Source organism: Typopeltis vanoorti, chromosome 4 (assembly GCF_054136105.1).
Source record: "Typopeltis vanoorti isolate ZY-2024b chromosome 4, IOZ_Tvanoo_1.0, whole genome shotgun sequence".
NCBI lineage: Eukaryota > Metazoa > Arthropoda > Arachnida > Uropygi > Thelyphonidae > Typopeltis > Typopeltis vanoorti.
Window position 1 is genome coordinate 154764694 of NC_143552.1, and position 15660 is coordinate 154780353.

The following is a 15660-nucleotide window of genomic DNA, read 5'->3' on the forward strand; positions in this document are numbered from 1 at the left end:
AGAGTTTATCTATTCCCGTTATACATAAAAAAAGAATAAATAAAATAAAATAAAATAAAATTAAATAAAATAAAAACGCTGTTTTTCAACACGTCTACGTATATGCAGACAAAGGCAAATATTTAATGTCATCATATATTAAGTAAAATTTAAAAATTTGGTATTTTTCTTTTTCCTTTCTTGTGTATGTATGTTAAAACAAGGATAACACACACACACACATACGCATGCGCACGAATACAAGATTCTTAACTCAAGTGTTTTTCCCACTCAAAGATTAAAAGCAATACTGCACCGAAAAAAGGATTCCTTTTTCTTGTACATGTAACTTTATTTGCATAAGGTCAGGGGTTAGAATTCAGCGCTAATCTTAACTGATTTTTCGCGCGTGGTACCGTACGTTATCACATTCTAAGTAAACATAATTCGCCATCGCTAATTAGATATTGTTAACACTGTCAGACGATAATTTGCACTGCTGAATATTGCTGTCAATTTATTGACCGATAGGTGTCACTTTTGATGTTTATTCAGCTGTTATGGTTTTAATACTCGAGTCGACATAAGAGGATTTGCGAAAAGGAAAATTCAGCACAATTCAAGCCCAATGCACTATAGTAGCTAGAAATTTCTTTGTTCTTAGAAATAAGGTTTTTTATAATTTTTTTGGTGACGTGTAAAAGCCAGTGTTGCATGAAAAAGGCGATAAATTCTTTCTTGCAAAACGAAGATTTGGTTGGGCGCCCTTAAGATTAAGAGAAAGATCCAGACAACGTAGAACATTCCAATCGCACATTATATCGCTCGGAAATAAGCTAAAAATCTCACTGTGCGTGTGCATGATATTCTAAGGAAATAAGAAGTATAATAGCTGTCACTGAATGATTTTTCAGTTCCCTTTATTCCATGCTGAAAAACAAATGCCAGAAAATAATAATAATAAATTTCTTTTTATCTAAGTTTTAAGAGAAAGCCTTTATTTATTGTTTACTATTCAATTCAGCACGCACGCACACAGTTGCACGCAAATAATAGCAGAAGATTATTATTATTATTATTATTATTTTTTAAAAAAAAGTGTTGCTTAGTAAAATTCTTGTAATGTGACGTACAACAATTGAACTTTAGAAGCTTTTTTTAGATTTATGTACTAACTATAGATGGATTTACTATCTTTATTTATTGTCATTTATAAAATACAATTTTTTTATTATTTCAAACGATTTTCTCGCGTTTTGCTACTGATTATGGTTCGATTCAGACCAAAATTGATATGAAGTTACAATTCTGATTAAAGATCCCAAATTGAAGAAGATCCATACGGACAGAGTGAAAAAATTTTAGTCCTGTTATTTTGAACTGCTCTAATAGAACGAATGTAATATATGCTAATTTAATACCTGAAAAATGCACGAAGAAAGAAATCAAAAATGCATTAACGGTGGGAAAACGTGTTAAGAGGATCCAGTGATGTCTTGCCTTGGCAGAAGCGTGGGTTAAATCTTCTTACTAGTAACATTTAAGTATTTAGATGGATCACCTTGGTGATTAGAGGCCTGAAATGTCATAAAATACCAATGCATTATTCACAGCTTCTAACCACTATCCCACTGACAGTATTAATATAATCATGAGCCAAAACATTATGACCACCTTCCTAGTAGCGTTTTGGGTCCCCTTTAGCAATACGCTACTACGAAGGTGGTCGTAATGTATTTTAGCAGAAATAACCGCTGGAACCTGCCTTAGCATTGGCTCCACTAGACCAAGCAAGGTGTCCATAGTATTCTAGCCAACTAGACAGAAAAACGTCGCGGAGCTCAACGACCGAATGAGGCACTGGTGTCGACAGGGGGATGCTGCGTTAACCACGTTCGATGGGACTGAATCAGCGGTCTAGGTGTGTGCGATGGAGAAGAGCGGACCCAATGAGGTACATGACAACAATCCTCCTAGCCACCATCTAACTGTTTCCGACCAAACGTGTATTTTGGTTGTTGGGAAACTTGCTGGATGGTCAAAATGTTTTGCTCATGAGTGTAGAATACAAACTTTCGGAAATGAGATTGTCGTGAAATAAAAAGATTCAAGTGCTTCTCACAAGGCCTGTGTAGCTCAGTGGAAATGACGCTTGCATCTTCTGCGCTAGGCCGCCCGAAGATAAACGTCAGTTCAAGTCTAGTCGCTGACTTAAGGAACTTTTTTAAAGTCTCTCTTCGACCGGTTCCCGAGTTAGTCGATTTCTAGCACGGGCAAGCGGGTTTTTTTTCCGGAAACTCGAGTTTTTTATCCCATAAACTCAAGAAAATCGACCGTAGTACCCACATTATTTCAGACAGTGACATATCTTGTTAGGGTTAGGTACCAAGAGATGGCAGCACTTGTTTGCCAGTCTCTTCATCGGTGGCTTCTATAATTAGTGATAGACATGGGCCAGCTATCTCTGATTGGCTACTGGTGGAGATTTAACTGCCCACTCAGTCTCCAAAAGGTAGATAGGGTATAAAGGCCTCGCCTACTCCCTATAAGAGAATAAAAGAAGTTAGCTGATTTATTCATTTTTAAGTTCTTGTCACTTAAAACCCCGAAACATCATTGCAGCATAAGAACATTTAAATTGTTGCATAGTTTTAGATAACACAGTAATATCAAAGCTAGAACCTTTGAGCTTTGCCTTTTTCTCAAAGGAAGCAACATTCATTGGGTCTTTGAAAACTTCCATTGTCCTCTCCATCTCTAAAGTTCTTACTCTCTCTTCCCCATTCCGAATTTAAAGGGTTTCTCATTGCAGTATTAACGATACCGTAGTTCTAAGCCGAATTCGGACTCGTGTGGCTCCATTCGATACTAACAAAATACACCATTTTTCTGAGTGGGTAGTGTAAGTGCTTTTTACTCCTAATTGTCATAAAAATATCCATCTTCTGGAAAGGGAACGAGCTCAGATAATTGATGGGGAGCTCAGCACCGTTGCCATTTTACATTCAACCGCCTTCTTTCCCAACTACATCTCACCGCAAGCGAGAATGCGTATTAATTGAGTCAATTAGCTAACTTTGAAAACAAAGTTAATTAAAAGAACCACAAAGTGTGATGGATGGAAGGCTTTTTCTAACTTTATGAGGCTTTTCAAGGAGTTCCGTTATGGAGATGTTAATTTTAGTCGTGAAATAAGTGCGCATAATTAATCTTTACCTGTAGTGCGCGCTCATCTACATCCTCACAGCTGTCAGTAATTAGCAAGGAAGCTAAACAGAAGGTGTCTTCCGTAGTGGAATCAAAGCCTGCAGGAGAAAACGCCTTACAGAATCGATAAGTGAACAAAAAGAAAAAAAAAAAGTTTCACCGGTTGGAAAGCGAAGCACGTGACTGCAGTTAATTAGCAACTGAGTTGAAATACGCTAACAAAAATAGCTAATTTGTAAACGAGTGGTTTATTATTAAGTCAATTTTTCATTTATTGTCATCAATAAAATTAAAAATAAACGAAGAATGTTTACCAGACATTTCTTTAGGAAAAGGTCAAACAATATAAGATAATACGCATTTAAATTATAATAAAAGCAGGCTGCTGACTGGGAGGTCATAACATACAACCGATAATAAACTATTTTAACTAGTACGAATGATTTCTAATTACTGAATCGACATGGTTTATCCGCTAAATTTGACGTCACAAAACATTGTATAATACTCACATTTCTGCAATCGCACTTAGCTTCCACCATAAGAGATAAACGAATACATAGAAATAAATGAATAAACAAGAAAAAGGAAACGAATTAAGTCCGATTCTTGACTGCCAAATGAGATGGAATAGTTTTGAAGGTATGGTTGAAAGATTTATAACATTAAAAGAATGTGATGTTTTAGCTTTGAATGATATTGGTGCTTCTCGTATGTGGAATGAAGCTCAATATCCTAAAATCATGGAGCTTCTTAAAGTGTTGGGATCAGTACGTCTAGCAGCTGAGGCCTTAGGGTGGTGAGATATCAATTTATTAACAAGTGAAGGCATATTTGAATTTCTGTTAAATGAACTAAAAAATTTAAAGACTGAAATTAGTTAGAAAATTATTAAATTCTTTAGAAATACGAATTCAAGAAAGAAGACAAGTTGGATTGGTAACCCTTTTGCTTTTTGCAAAATCCACAAAACATTTCACCAAAGAAATCGAGTGTATTTCCACTAGCTTCAAAAACTCGATATTATTAAGTTATCTGGAAAAATATTTTGTCTCGAATATATCCAAATTCTTGTATGGAAACAGATTCCGATGATCAATATATCGGAGACTGAGAAACTATTAATCACGGCAATATTCTAAAAGAAGCCAGAAAAGTCAATTCATGGGTTTCTTGAGGAACCTGAAGAAATAATATCAAATCTAAACACACTGAAGGCCGAATTTTCAGTATTTGAGGCTACCAATAAAAGAACAAAGAATTTAGATTTATTATTTGATGCCCTGAAAACGTAAAACCAAGTTCAGTAGCCAGTGAGAGAGTATTTTCTATTTCAGACAATTTTGTATCCAGAATAAGAACAAGATTAAGTAATCGTTTTCGGTGGACATTTTATGTTTTTTGAAATCCCGTTTCCTGAAGAAAAATACGAAATGAAATAAAAATCTACAATTTCTACGGATTTTAGTTATTTTCGTTTTTTATTTAATTTTGTATGGAGTATATTTTATTTTGTTATTTTTTTAGTTCCATAAATATTAAATAAACTGAAAAATTTTAAAATAAGTATAAATTTTTTTGCTGTGTTAATTATTGTTTTTTTTTGTAAAAATTCGAAAACCGGTTTTTTTCAAAAGTCGGTTTTGTATAAACTCTAGTGTTACCACGAGATGCTATATAAGTGGTGGTCCATTTATTCGTGACATTGAAAGTTAACAAGAAAAAAAAAGGAAATTAAGCTTAAAGGATGGTATAAAAATCTTGGCATTCCAGTGTGAGCATCCCCCATTCCGTCGGTAGGACAATGGCCTTCAGTTACAAAGACCCAGATCCAAATACTCAAGAACCTTTATAAGGACTTTACAGCTGAAGAAGAGTTATCCTGTCTCATTACGGAGGTGGAAAGCATTTTGGACCCAGAAACTAGAGCTTCTTCATCCCGGAAAAAAAAAAAAAAAAAAAAAAGTCAGTACTGATGATGTACTTAGGTTTAAGTATTTCTATTTTGTCCCAGTCTGCAACGCAACACAACCGTTCCCAAGCTATAATCTTACCAGCAGTTATTACTCTGAGAGTTGACATCGGTAACCTTTTTAAAAAAAATTTTTTTTTGCTAGATGGGTGAAGCAAAAATGCTTTTCATATTTCCCGTTATCTATAAAAGAAAATGTATGGATGGGTAATATCTATAAGCTCTGATCATGGCAGGAGGGTAACAGCAATAGCCGAACCTCAGTTAAAACTTCATTGAGTACAGCATTGCCATCCATTACCCTCCCTGGGTACCCATTTTAGTCGCCTCGTACGACATGCATGGGCTACAGAGGAGTTGGTATGTAAGTAAAGTCCTTTCTAAAAATTAAGACGATACCCGGATCACTCCTTACGAGTGACCGAAAGATCGTCCAAACTCAGCGTTGGTTCCATTTAGTGACGCCCCCCCCGCTACTGAGCAGAACCGCTCATATTCCGGGGAAAAGTTCAAAATACTCTCTCAGGGCAAATTCCCGAAATCAAAGTAAAATTCTGGAAGAAAACTAAGAGAGAGAAACTCTGCGTCCCATTTTAGTCGCCTCTTACGACATGTATGGGCTACAGTAGCGCGGTATATAAGTAAAGCGCTCTCTAAAAATTAAGACGATCCTTAGACCACTCCATAGTGGCCGAAAGATCGTCCAGCTCGGTGACAGGCTCACCCTACCATCGAGCAGAACCGCTCAAATTCCAGGGCAAAGCATCCATCGGCAAGGCCCCTCACGGGCCACGCCGGAGAACACCCTCCCGAGAGACTCAAAATACTCTCTCAGGGCATCCCCAAGAAATTTTGCACCCTCACCGGGAGCAAAATTCCGGGAGAAACCTAAGAGAGCGAAACTATCGAAACTCTGCGTCCGTTTTAGTTGCCTCTTACGACATGCATGGGTTGCAGTAGCGTTATTCTTAGCCCGGCCACCACACGAGGTACATTGATACATTGATACCATTTCTCAAGATGGCATTTTATTTTTTTCTGTATATAAAAACGAAAAGGGTGTTTCCACATAATCAAAAATTAATTCCTTTTTTATTCAAAATTAATATAATGTAAAATAACAAATATAAGAAAATTTATTAATAATTAAAATTAATATAATTAATTTTGATTTTTTTTAAAAATAAGATACAGAGGACATTTAAAAAGAGAAACAATTAGCCTAACACTTACTTAGGGAGGGGGGAACATGAGCTTACTGAAATGTTGAAAATACCTTAATTTTGGTGGTGATGTGGGAGAACGTTCACCTGGCAAAAGAACCGCCGACATAAATATGCGGAAGTTTCCTTATAACACAATACTTTTCCAATTCCCGCCGTCTCTCCATTATGATAGGAATATTTTTATTTTATTTTTCGCTTCTCCAGCTTTTGCAAACATTTCTAATTGCGCCATCTATGTTCGCATGCAATAAGCTTTACAAGTAATTATCGTATTGCATTTTAGGACGAAACATTTACAACGAAAATTAACACAAATTAATACACATATTGTTTACACCACGATATAACTGAAGACCCAATGATGCTTTTTTAAAGTTACATTCTTTAAAAAAATATATATGTATGTATACAAATACAGGATTCCCTCGACTTACATAGGGGTTCCGTTCCATCCGGCAGGACGTAAGTCGGTACATTAAATCAACAGACTAATAGGGCTTAGGGACTTAACAGGAATTAGTATACTCTCATTTTAATTTTTAAACCTTACAAAACTGTACTGTGCGTTAGTGCCACTATAAAACAGGAGAATAATCACCCAAATCTTCCTCCACAATCGCATCTTCATTACCTTCCCTACGTGAAGGACCAGGCTGCGGCTCTTCTGGTGTAATCGTTGTTTTTTGGATGAAAATGTCCGATGTGCTTTTCTTATATCTCTTCTTCTTTCCATCATAAATTTGTTTATAGGAAACAAATGCACCATGTACTTTCCTTTCTACTAATAAGTAGCCTTCAACATTGGATCCATGTCTTCAACCATTTTGAGAGCATCTCTAACTGCAGAGAACATTTCTGCAAAACCCTTCACTGTGAATTGTTTAGCTACCTGTCCTTGTTTCTCTTTTACCTCTTCCTTTTCTCGTTCTTCCTCTTCTGCAACACGTTGTTCCTCAAGCTCGACCAATTCTTCGTTGGTCAACTCTTCAGGGGCACTTTCTATGAGTTGAACGATGTCGTAATCATTCACTTCGAGATTCAGATTGTTTGCTAGGCTATTTCTTCACTCAAATTTACAAAGGTTTCATTTTTTTCAAAACTTCCAAAATCATGCACAAACCTTTTTAATGTCTTTTTCCATATGCTACTCAAACATTGAGAGATTGCTTCGTCCCAAACTACAGCAATATTTTTAATAACATGATAAATATTGAACATTTTCCAGAATTACTGAAAGAACTCAATGATCCGTCGGTTGGATCAATGAAGTAGTGTTTGGAGGGAGAAACATAACCTTGAACTTGATGAAGATCGCCGATAAAAGACGGATGACCTGGAGCATTATCTATAATTAATAAAATTTTGAATTCTACATTTTCTTACACACAATGACTTCTCATTTCACTCGCAATACAGTTGAATAAGGCATCCACAAACAATTTTTGAGTCATCCACGGCTTTTTATATCTCTGCTAATGAACTGGAAGAGTATGCTTCCTAATGTTTTTCAAGGCTCGTGGATTCCACTGTGCCATATCACAAATGATTTCATTTTATATATTCAGCCATATTATTACCCCCTAACAGAATCGTAACATGGTCTTTAAGAGCTTAAAACCAGGCATAGATTTCAACTTTTTGTGGATGAATTGTCCGCTCGGGCATTTTTTTTTCCGAAACAAGGTCTCATCCATATAAATATTTGCAGTGGCAAATAATTTTCCTCTGTAATAATTTTATCCAATTCTCCACAATCTCCTCGGCAGCGTTCTCATCGGAACTTGCAGATTCCCATACATTTTCACATTATGCAGTGCAAAACGCTGCTTGAATCTCATGAACCAACCGGAAGAAGCGTTGAATTCGTAGTAAGACTTAGTGTCTTAGCGGTTATGGTCATAGTTCTAAGAGGTATGCGCTTTTAGTTCAGGTCCTCAATGCATGATGGAAGTAACTTTTCCAATCACCGATAGGACCTTGTCGTTGAACTTGCAATTTCGTTTCAAGATCAATTGCGTGCCTCTTTTTCTGTGATTCTTCACCAGGTTTTTTAATTGGGTGTGCAGGGGCCATGTTGCACAAAATGTTATTTCTTCCATTATGGGATCACGGGCGTATCTTTGAAAAACGTAACTCGAACGGACGTAAGTCGAGGGGTAACTGTACTTCTAAAACAACAGCCGTTCGAAGCGTTTTAGAACTTTTACACTTTTCGTTCAAATTTGTTGAAAGTGGGATAATTCTTTTACTTGTCAAGAGACGGCACTAAAAGCCTTGGTATTCACGATGTTTTGAAAATAGGATTTTTAGTGGTGTTTAAATAAAGAAAAGTGTTTATTAATTGCCTGCTTCATTCGAAGCAAAATAAACAAAGGAAGAGAACGTTCTTTTGAATTTTGAAATTTTTTTTGAAAAATGTTTAGATTAATTTTGTTTATTTTTTGTTTCAAACACCATACAGTAATCTTTTACAGATTTCTTTAAAAAAAAATTGTTTGCAAATTTATTCGAATGCATTTTTAATTTGCCGATGCAAGGTATGCCGTGGCAAATTTTTTAAAAAAATCTTTATGTCGATGTGAAAGATCAACGTTGGTATTCTACAAATATTCCCTAAAATAACTCACATGACGACTGCTTATGGGAATATTTCCAGTAATGATGACGTTCTAAACCTTTAGTTATTGATAGTAGTTTATGCTAAAAACAAAACTATACTACATGATTCAAGGTAACATGCAACTCGAGATTCCATCCCTGAACGTAAATTTTAAATCGATCCCCATTCGTCATGAGCTTGTAATGTATTAAAATATTTTGGGGATATCACGCGCACGCACACATATTGCATTATTAAGTGAAGCTTAACCTTATTGCTCTGAGATTTAATAATCGTACTAAAACAATGCTACGAGTTTAGTTATTTTGCATGTAAGAAACCAAAGGCCGTTCCGCGAATTGAGCAAAGTATGGCGGACCGCACCTGGCGAACTATAGAAGATGCAGTTATCAACCAAAAACAGATCAGCAGAGAAAAACGTCAAAGGCCATTCACCATCTCGGGCTGCGGGAGCGCAGACTACCAGCCAAAAAGCGCAAAGGGATTAAAATCAAATCCCCAACAAAACATACGCAGCAAGACCGAAGAAATCCATCAGCACCGAAAAATCCCCGACAGTCAACCACAACTCACAATCATCATTGGCTGAAATGCTAGCAGACCAGTAAATCCAACCTATCACAAGAATCTACGAACAGATTCCATGAGCATGCGCAAACAATATTAATGGCTTTGAATAATGATTAAAAATCCAATCACCCGCAAATCGTTAAAAATCGCCTTTTGGAACGCCAACGGCTAAACGAATAAGATCTTGGATCTGCTAGACTTCCAACTGCTCCTGTCCAGACAAAATTTTCATAAATGAAACCTCCGACCTGCAAATAACACCAAACTCGGGGGTTACACCCTGTATAGAAAAGACAGACCCAACAACACCAAAGTGAAAGCATCACAGTCTTCACAAAACAATATCTAAGTCACAACGAAGTTTCAACCCCACCAACCACAAGCTTGGAGATCACCACAGTAGATGTACAGACCCCAAACGCAGAAAGATCTGCACAGCAAACAAACCGCTCCATAAAACAGATCTACAGAAAATAGTGCATAATGAAGTACAATGGAGTTGTTATCATAGCTAGTGACCTAATCGCGAACATCCCTCCTGGAATAGCAGGACAACTAACCGCAATGTTACAATATTAAACGATTATGCAATACTCAACACAGCTATAATAGGCCCAGCCAAAAGTACACACTGGTTTCAGCTGGGCCTATTTCACCAACATCAAAACCTCAATGGCAAAAAGCACCAGGAACAAATGGTATAACAAACAATCTCATCAAATTACTACTACTTCTCCAGGCCATCATGCATTTTGTCGCCATCATAAATGCAATACTGAAATGCAACACACACTCACGCATGGAAAACAGCAGACAATACTCAAAGCAGGAAAAGCCAAATTTTGCCAAAAACTATCGGTCTTTCAGCTTCCTCTCAAAAATTGCAAAAGAAACAGAAAAGATCATAACGAGACTCCAAGAAATAACAGATACGGAAAATCTCACGAAATATGCCCGAAGAACAATTTGAATTCCGCAAAGGACATAGCACAGTATAACAAATTCAAAGAATACTCGAATACATCACAACCAGATACAACTGGAGACAGCACACAGGAGTTGTCTTCCTGGACATAGCAAAAGCCTTTGACAAGATGTGGCACTACGATTTTCTCCACAAACTCGTCAAAGCAAAATTCTCAACCAGCATGATCCACCTCATCGAATCCTACCGCAGCAAAAGAAAGTTACAGGTCAAAATCAATGGCATCCGATCCTTACAAAGAAAAATCCTGGCAGGGAACCCCCCCCCCCCAAGGCTCCCTCTTATTTAACATCCACAAATTTCCACCCTAGAAATATGTTTCTGAAAATGGAGAAGAGAATCAAAGTATTCTCTTCTCCATTTGTAGGTAACATAAATATGTTTAAGATATTGGTCCCTGGAACAAATATCAAATAACTGGGCATACACCTAGACAAAGGTCTTGGGTTCATCGAACACAAAAAATTCATAGCCTCCAAAGCCATGGGACAAAAACCGCGGCAGCAAACTAAGCCCAAGGAACCAGACTCCTCCTCTACCAAGCAACAATCATACATAATGTAACCTACGCAGCACAGGACTGAAGCCACACAGCGACATACAAAGATTACAAATCATCCAAGATGGATGCCTGCAAATGATATTGGATGTCCCGTCTAGTATCATTCGCAGAACGAACAGTTCCACAGGGAAATCATCATCCCAAACATCACCACCTATCTACGCTCCCTAGCCACAAAATTCTTCACAGACGCCATCACAGTCTCTTGATATGGCAAGCAAGGACTGCGATGAAAAGTTCCCAAAGGCAATCCTACTTCTTGATCGTCCAGAACCTACCTGCCACAAAGGGCTACTCTAGCTGCTCGCTAAATCATCTGCAATAAATACAATCCCATCTCAGCTAAGGTGGTTAAATAATCAAAAAGTATTTTTAAGCATTTGCAATTTGAAATAAAAATTTAAAGAAAAGCTAAAATTCTCAAGTTTTAAAATCGCAACAGTTTTAAAACTTGAGAACGTATTTTAAAAATTTTCTTGTAGGTTCCACTTGAACACGAGTGCAGAAATTGGAGTGATTCGCTTTCATAATTTCCTGGCATCCTTTGTACTTGGTCGATTGGTAGAACCTCTGCTACTAATGGCTCAGTTAAGTAAGTTTGAGCGCGGTTAGTAGTTGGAAAGGGTACAATCGTTCAATGCTGTTGGCACACTCTCGCTCGATGAGTCTTTGGACTCCCTAGAGGTGTCAAATAATAATAATAATAATGTTGAAGGCAACTGAAAATTAACATGATGTTCTTTCAATCTGCAGATTGCTATAAGATTAATTCAAGTGGAATGGTGTGAGACGAGCAGAAAATTATCTCCGAATTTTTTTTTTTTTTTGGCTCAATTTTTCGTTGAAGACTTTGTACAATGAATAGTGAATTCATTAAGTATAGTTTTTGAAAGTGTTCATGCTTGATTAAAATACTTCCAACAAGACACAACTTCACTCCAAGTAAGTACATCAACATTAAGCGACTATGAAATTTCATAATTTTAAGTACTTTAATTAACAATCGGAAAATTTTAAGTATGCTCAGTTTACACATCAACATGTGCTTATACTTTTACAATGAAATTTATTTTGTTCTTTTTATTAGAAATCATAATGTAAATGATATTTTATTTATTCATTGCTGAATAATTTCAAAACACTTGAGTGTTTTCTAAAATACTTAATATATTATTAAGTATTTTATATACACCCTTAAATTATTGATATCATAATATTACAATAAAATATCGCTTTGTTTTTGAATGTGTAATATTATATATGAAGATCATACTTCACAGGATCATTTCTGTAGTGTAGTATGGTTACCTTCAACCTACAACCTATAGATAGGTTAAAGAATTTTCCATCATTTAACATTTCCATTTAACAACTTCTCGGCCCTTTGGCTAATATCAAGTGTATAGTTTCTGTTCTTAACCGTTAATATCGGTACGAGTCCCATCGGGTTTCATGATATTTAACCGGAAATTTACAGAACTTACTAAACCCCGGACTGGGGAAATATCAAACACTTGGTGGTGGGAATAGTTAGGCTTCCCCCATCTGATCATGCCCTCCATTCTGCCACGTGTGCGTACCCTCAGAATTGAGGTTGACGCCACAATACCGGCAAGGGCGATGGCGAAAGCTATCATAGACTGCGTCGACGCAGAGAACATTTTTGGATTTACCCCTTATGGGGGAGGAAGATACTAGGTAGTGACCAAAAATATGGAGACCAGAGAAAAGCTTCTCAAAGGGTTTGACTGTGGCAAAGTAAAAGTATCTCCCTTCATGGTTGGGAGCATCCTGAGAACCCTTAAAACACCACGATTTCCCCTAGAATATGCAGAGAACAACGATATAATTCGTAGCGTATTCTCTAAGTGGGGAGTGTACGGGAAATCCAGGTTCACAATGACTTAGACAATCCTGAGTGGAAGTCAGGGGAGGTAACCATCTCTCTTGAAATGAGGACCGAAGTTCCTAACTTTGTCCTCATAGGATCTGCCCGGGTAATGGTAAATTACCCAGGCGTCAAAAAGCAGTGCTTTAGATGTAGTGCCTTCAATCATCTTGGGGCAGACTGCCCTCGCATAAAATGCAGCAACTGCCTAAAAATTGGCCACAACCAAGAAAAGTGTGAGGCAGCTTGTTTGAAGTGTGGGGTCACTGACCACAAAGTCGACACCTGACCATCCAGAACCCTCGCAGAGAGGATGGGTGGTGCAGTCACATCAGCAACAAAACCAAGTAATGAAAAGGTCACAACACAGGAAGAGTTTCCGCCTCTTGAGGCCACTCCTGATCATGCCGCCATGTCTAAGACAACGAAAAGGTCCCGTAAGGGAGTGAAACCTACCAGAATTGCAGAGACCAGCAATACGATCCCAACAGAAGAGACTGACAATGCAATGCAGAAACCATCATGGTAACTCCCATGGACGAAAGCGGAGCTACCACTGCCAATACACACATCGCCAATTCAGATACAGTAGAAAAAGCTGAAGTAGAGATGGAGACGAACACCAAAACTTCAAAACGGCCATTAAGTCCGCAGGAAGAAGAGCTGACAAATCTCGAAACAGCAAAAGTATCTGAAACCGAACACCCAGAAGTCCCTCATGCAAAAGCAGGGGAGACTCTAAAACATCTCCTTAGAGGTATGCCCGGGGTGGCAGAAAAGTTTAAAGAGGCAATAGATAAAGTAGGAGAACCTGAACTCCTCCTCACAGGGAAATATGGACCCGATATCGTCAGTGCAAAATGGGGTGACCTCTTCGTGGATGACATCAGCAAAATCACCCCTGAGCAAGTAGAGGTAGCCCTGGATATAGACGAGGAGGCAGCTTCGGCGTTCTACATAGCTCTCTGCAAACTAGACATGGTCAAGGGAAGTGAGGTGGCCAAAAGAATCATAACAGCCCATAACAAAAGAAAGGAACAGTAACCACCTTGTGGATTTCCCTACTCAGCTTCATTGGTTTTTAGCTCCCACAGGTGGGGGAGGACCTGACAACCCGATCGGCGAAGGCTTACAGCGAGGCGGTGCAGTTCCTTGTAAGCTGCATCACTCGGGCCAGATCCTTCCTCCACCTCTAAGTTTACCTTTCCATTCCTTCTCCAGATTTATTCTCTCTTTGTTTTGTTACATGTTTCCTTTTTAGGATTTTTCCTTTTTTAAAAACGACCGTTTTAGAAGCGCCCCTGGGGGGCAAAAAGCTAAAACAGGTCAGCTGAGGCCTCTTTTCCCTACCCTACCACTATGCACTCTATCTTTATTTCCTCTCCTACTATCTGCTGACTCTCAGCCTATCTTACTCTACAGGCCAATGATGAAGTTTGTTGAACTCACAAAATATATATATACATAAATAAACGATGTTTTATAATTATAACGAAAACAATTTTCAGATTCAAAAGAGAAATTTAAATTAGCAAAATAAATTGTTAATTACTGAATAATTTTAAAAGGCTTCAGTGTTTTCTAAAATACTTAATATAATATTACACACCCTAAAATTATTGATATCATAATATTACAAATAACATATCGTGAATTTTTTTTTTTTTTTTTTTTTTGTTTTCGAATGTGTAATACATAAATAAATAGTGTTTTATAAACAAGTTATAACGAACACAATTTTCACAGATTCAAAAGACAAATTAAAATTAGCAAAATAAATTCAAAAGTTCCGCAACCTATAAGTGTGATACACAAACCAGACTGTGGCTTATAAAATAGGCTGGTATGTTTCCCGGCATTCCATAGGTCTTTTGACTTGTGAGTTAGGGATTGACGGAATGATCTATCCAAATAACATTGCTGAACAAGTGCATCTGTTCTGGCTGACATAACCTGATCTTGTGTGTGATAGACATCGAATTATTGATTCGAAATTATGCATACGTGTAGAAAATACAAAACAGTAGCAGCCGTATATATCTAAAAAAAAGTTAAGTATTTCATTTGAAAAGAGATGTTTGGCTGATGCCTTTTATTTTTTTATTGTTGAAATTTTAAATGTGCCTATTCGCCACCACTGTAGTCAAATTGATTCTCATAACACGGATTTTACCATTTACCAGATAATGTTTCAGGTGTGCACATTCACTCATAGCTTATCTTTTCACTATTTTTTCACTCACAAACATCCTTTTATTTGTTATGCACAAACATAACAATAATATAGACATGTTCCACGATTCTAAATTAGGTAATCAATTTATTTACATCAGAACATGATCTACAGTGATCAGTAAAATTTCAGAACAATATAATGTGAAAATATCAACTTGAAAGACAGAAATAACGAAAAATAAAAAATAATACTAAACGGATAAAAAATAAATGGAAAAAGAAGAATTGGAAGACCAAGAAAACGATGATATGGGCTGCTTTGGCTAAAATTCATGATAGGAAGAAGATGAAGAAGAAATCAATTTATACATAAAAATTTTGTTGTATAAGTGGATGGCTAATTTTTATAGAACCCTAAATACACCTTAACACCTCCAAAAAAAAGCTGTTAGTAGCATAACATGTAATAAGTCAAT

At 37.0% G+C, this 15660-nt stretch overlaps 1 protein-coding gene and 1 pseudogene across 1 annotated transcript in view; one reads left to right on the top strand and one right to left on the bottom strand.

The window, feature by feature from the left end:
- Nucleotides 1-15660, bottom strand: part of LOC150107773 (neprilysin-1-like) — a 129952-nt gene that overhangs the window by 82012 nt on the left and 32280 nt on the right. The window lies entirely within an intron of this gene.
- LOC150107774 (U2 spliceosomal RNA) lies at nt 12490-12605 on the top strand (annotated as a pseudogene).